This window comes from Hibiscus syriacus, unplaced genomic scaffold (genome assembly GCF_006381635.1).
Source record: "Hibiscus syriacus cultivar Baekdansim isolate YM2019G1 unplaced genomic scaffold, ASM638163v2 tig00016066_pilon, whole genome shotgun sequence".
Taxonomy (NCBI): domain Eukaryota; kingdom Viridiplantae; phylum Streptophyta; class Magnoliopsida; order Malvales; family Malvaceae; genus Hibiscus; species Hibiscus syriacus.
Genome location: NW_024062381.1, coordinates 235,437 through 241,436, shown reverse-complemented (window position 1 = coordinate 241,436; position 6,000 = coordinate 235,437).

The following is a 6,000-nucleotide window of genomic DNA, read 5'->3' as shown; positions in this document are numbered from 1 at the left end:
TTGCCCTTCATCTTTGTTAAAATTAAAGGAAGCTACCATAGGAGTAGAAGTGAATGAAGCCTTGATCATCTTTGACTTCTCAAGTAGTTCTAAAATATATTGCTTCTGACTAAAGATTAAAAGTTGATCACACCGCTTGATCTCAATGCCTAAGAAATAGTGTAGCTCGCCCAAATCTTTTAAAGATAAGTGATTCTTCAACAACATAACCACCTTCTCAATTTCACTCGTTGATTTCCTAGTAAGTATTATATCATCAACATACACCAAAACATATGTTGACACTCCCCCTTCTGTCAAAACAAAAAGAGAGGCATCAGCTCTGGATTCTTTAAAACTGAGTTGCACAAGGCTACGTTTCAGCTTAGCATGCCAATTTTGTGGTGCTTGACGCAGTCCATAGAGAGACTTCTACAGTTTGCACACTAACTTGATGCCTTCAGGGTTATATTGCTGAAACCCAGGCGGTTATTGCATGAACACATGTTCATTCAAGTCACCATGAAGAAATGTGTTGTTCACATCAACCTGTCTTAATGGCCATTCTCCATAAACATTAAGAGCAAGTATAACATTCAATGTAGAAAACCACACAACTAGACTAAAAGTATCCTTGAAATCTTGCCCAGACACCTGAGAATATCCCTTAGCCTTCAATCGAGCCTTGTACCGTTAAACAGTTCCATCAGAATTACGTTTTATTTTAAACAACCACTTGCAACCAACAGTGGTTCGTCCTTCAAATAACTTGAAAAGGGACCATATACCATTGCTTTGAAGAGCAATAAGCTCAGCATGCACAGCTTCTTTCCATTCCTTAAATTTCATGGCTTCATCAATAGAAGCATAAAGAAACTCATCCAATGAACTAACAAGGACTTTGGGTTTAACGATCCCACATTTTCTTCTCATCAGTATAGGGTGCTGATTAACAGAGGGTACATTCTGCTCAATAGAAGACTGCATGCCAGCAGTGGTTATGTTTTCAGGTACTTTAATAGGTAATTGTGGAGGCTCAGAACCACCAGACTCAGTTACATTATCACCCTTAGTTGAATCAGCGCCACCTTGGAAATTAGGGTTAGCACCACCTTAGATGCTAGAGTCGGCACCATCTTCATGTACATGCGATGATGTGTTAGGGTGTGTTGGTGAACCAGACACTTACTCGTTCAGGAATAACCTGCAAGAGAGCTAACCACCATGCAGTATTATTAGGCACATACTCAGGTTGTTGCTTATCTGTAAAAGGAAACACATCCTTATCAAATTTAACATGCCTCGAGATATAAACACGACCATCCTTACCAAGACACAAAAAACCTCAACGTTGTGAGATATAACCCAAGAATACAGAGGGTGCAGATCGAAACATCAACTTATGCCGCTAAAAGGGCCTCAAATGAGGAAAACAACGACAACCAAGTACACTTAGTGTCTTTTAATCTGGTTTTGAACTAAAAAACTTTTCAAAAGGTGAGATATTACCTAACGCTTTGGTAGGCAGTCGATTTATTAAATGCACAGTTGTAGTCACAGCATACGACCAAAATCAAAATGGAAAAGTAGCATGAGCTAGCAACACAAGAGCTAACTCAACCAAATGACGATGTTTACATTCAACTACTCTGTTCTTCTCAAAGGTGTGAGGACACCTGATCCGATGAGAAATGCCTGCACGAGTTAGCTCACATGACAACCTCCTATATTTGCCTCCCCAATCACTCTGAACTGACTTAATGGGCAAAGAGAATTGAGTGGCAACCATGGTTTGAAATAACTGAAATGCATCAAGACCCTGTGCTTTATCTTTTAGCATGTACACCCATGTATGACGTGTACATGCATCCATAAATGAAGCATAGTATCGATAACCACAAGAAGGAATATGTGCATCACCCCAAAGATCAATAAAAATAAGCTGAAAAGGGACGTCATACACAGTAGTAGAAGAATTAAAAGGCAACTTGTGACTCTTTCCCATGCAACAAGCAACACAAGTTGTATTCATGCTATTTGGAATGTTAGCATTGATCGAATTACATACATCTTTTAAAGTATGAAAAGTAGGATGTACTAATCTCTTATGCCAAAGATCAAATACACTAAAACCAACAACATTATTGACCTCAACTTTATTACACAAAAAAGCTTTAGGCTCCATAGCAAATGTGTAAATCCCTTTACGTTGTTGTCCTCGAAGAATCACCGCACAATTCACTTTATCTCGAACAAAGCGCTCATCAACATGAAACTCAAGGAAGACATTATTGTCCCTAGCAAGCTTGGAAACATAAACCAAATGTTTTGTTATTTTTGGCACATGCAAGAGATCACTCAATATTAAAGCTTGAGAAGAAGCATGTAAAACAATTTTACCAATCGAGATTACCCCTAGTGACACACCATTACCTACTAGAAGATTACATGGGCCGGTAAAATCAGTGGAATGCATCATCTTGGAGGCATCTGGGGTTACATGATGGGTTGCCCCCGAATCAACAACCTAATGCTCACCTGAAGCCATATTTGCTTGAGGTTGACAAAAAGAGGACACACTAGCCATAACACTGCAGCAAGAACACCCTAATAAATCAAATATGGAACAGTTAGCAGCACTAGATTCATCCCTGGACCGTGATGAACCAGAAGATGCATTGACACCAGGAAAATCTCGATCAAATCGATACCAGTATTGATCAACAGAATGCACATTCTTACCACACAACTAACACTGAAGACGAGCACGACCTCGACCACGTCCACCATATCGACCACCACGAAATGACTCAGTCGAGCCAGCCACCGATCTTCCTTGAGTAATATAAGCACTCATTGGAAGGTTCTCAGGCTGAGAGTCAAAACCAACAATATATATTTCATCATCAACAAGCATCGAGTAAACCTGGTCCAAAGAAAAAGTCTCTCGTGTGGTAGTGATCACTGCCATGAACGGCTGATACTCTCACGGTAATCCTTTAAGAATACTCACAATATGTTCAACTTGAGACACCAGACTACCACAAGAAGCAACTACATCGCATACTTCTTTAACACGGGTGAGTTAAACCCGTATAGAATCATCACCATTCTTCATAGAATAAAGTTTGTAATGCAAATTCATAACCATGGTGGTGGATCGGTTTGCAAACAACTGTAAAATCGTGTTCCAAACAGCACCGGCTTACTCAACACCAACGAACTGTGGCAATAATGGAGCACTAATCGTGGATAGGAGCTAGGACGCAAGAGCACTATCTTGAGCTACAAAATCATCATAGGCTTCATTAGCAACAGTTTCATCATGCTCATTAACAACCGTCTTCGGTGGAGCTGGTAAGGAACCATTCAACAACCGTTCAAGATGGTGACTGCGAACTGTAAGTAGAACTTGTTGCTTCCATAAAAGGAAGTTCATCTCATCAAGCACCACATTTACACATTTGTTGGTAAACATCAGGGCTTGCGAGGAGGACGAATCACCAAAGACTACCATCGCAGCTACCAGAGGACTCTAGGACCGAAAGTGAATGATACCATGTTGAATATTGCAGAAAAGTTCAAGAAGAAATGAAAAGAACTCTTTACTTCATTGTATCAAGAAAACCATATATCAGCACAGTATACACTACTATATTTATACAACTTACTTACAAAGCTTTAGCAATTTACGAAAACTACCTAACCAACTAGTTGTTAAGTTGTTAGAGTGTTAAGAGCCTGCTAAACTAACAAACTTATAACATCTTAGCTTCTAGACTATCTTATAAAATTTCCTTACGCATGGACATGCATGAAGCTGGATGATGGCGTTGTATGAGCACACGCGAGCACACTCTTCAACTAAGATAGCTTTCAGCATTCTTTCAACATGGACAAACCAGAGATTCATGGCTGCCCACTTAAACATCCGTACGGGAACAACGAACGATGCCATCTGATAATCAAGCAAAATTGGTGCTGCCAATCCTTTGTTTGTCAAGAAGCTGCAATATTATTTCACCATTTTTAGAAAGTTGTACAGAATTCATAGCCTGGAGAGCCTTGTTTTCTTCATCTGGGGATTGAAACTTGACAAACCCAGAACCCCTTGTCATCATGCAAAACCTACGTGAAAAGTAGGTTGTCATCATATATATACTAGTTGTTTTGTTATCACTGCAATTCATGGTATGATACATTTATAAATATAATATTGGATTAGTGATCATGTTTATGATTTAACTATTATTTGGATAAGTTTTCTATAAATATTATAAAACTCAGCTCAATGATACATATTCGTAAAGTACTTACTACATAAAAAAAACCATTTTAGTTAAATGGGTGTCAATACAATAAATAATAACGGTAATTGATAATTTTTAAAGTGATATTTTTAGTAAAGATTAAAGAAAATATATTAATTTATTACTTTACATTTAAGAGAATAATATATAAATAGTGAAAAAATTATGAATGTATTACTTTATTACTGCTATGATTAAATGTAATTAGTTATATGAACTAAAATTATTAATTTTTTATTAATTTAGATGATTACAAGTGGTAGTATTTGCTATAAAGACTCTAAATCATTTGACAATAGACGTTCAAATAACTTGCAGTCGTTGGTGCTCGAACTTGGGACCTCTAAAGATGACGTCTATGCCTTTAACTCGGAGTCCATTTAACTAAAATCATTAATTAAAATCACGTAAAAGGGATTACTTTCATCTAATATTCAAAAGTATATACGTATCTTAAATTGGGGAAAGTAAGTGAATCCATATAATAAATGGCCACCACTTTCGGACTCCCTAGTATGTAATACACTTTCCATTTTATTATTTGTTTCCTTAAAATAAACCCTAGTTTGGTCTTATTTATAACATGCAACATTGTCGGTATTAGATGACGTATACTTGGAAGCATCATTCTGAATACTTTGGCTTTCTCCTCAACCCTACAGGTATTATTTTTCAAAAACTAAATTGTTTATTTTTTGCTCGGCACAAAATTGTTACGGTCGGATAATAAAACATTTTTGAATCTTAACTTAATGCTTTCTGGTTTCATCTGTTAAATTGTACTCCAACAGAGAAAAAGAAGCACGTATAATGGACACGTCCTGGATAATAATAATACTAGCCTCCGCTGTTGTCGTACTTGTTGTTACACTGTGTGCCATTTATAGTGCTAAAGTTTGGAAGAAACAACAAGAGGAGGATAACAGCTGAGCAAGATGACAAAGAAGAGGCATTTACTGTAGCGGATCGTTACTTAAATTCGTGTTGAGACATTTGACTATAAATCTATGTAGTTAGGGTTTTTATTTCATCACTTTGACTCTTTTATATCGAACTATCAATTTTGAATCAGTTGAAATCTTGTTTCTTCTTCTTCTTTTATCTTTTCTCATTTGTTTTGGTTTTATTGTATTAAAGTTTTCTACGTATTCCTTTAATATTTTTCGAACATCTTTCTTAATTTTTTTTTTGGAATTTAAATTCTTTACTTTTCTGAATTGAACGTATTTCATACTATAGTGCAAATTTCAGCATCGTGCTTTTAACATAACTATGCACTACAAAGTTAATGCAACCTTGAATTGAATAAAATAACAATATTTATTAAATATATACCCTCGACTAATTAAAAAAATAGTTAGATGACTAAAATAATTAAGTAATTAAATACATAATTTCCTCTTAAATAGATTTATGGAAGTCATATTTTACTCTTAAAAGAAGTTTCATATTCAATACCAAATCTAGTTTATAGCATCGAAAAGGTTTACAAGCTCATATCAATCTCAAAACATTTAATCTCAACGTTCGTCAACATTTCGCTTTTCTGATTTTTAATTAATAAAGTATTAGTTTATTTTTTTAATTCTGCTTTAATGGTTGGGATTGTGTGTAATTTGAAGTTTATAATTTTATACTTTCAGAATGTAATTGATTGTCCGATGTTTCTTTTCATTCTTATCATATATTTAAGAGAATTTAAGGTGGAAAG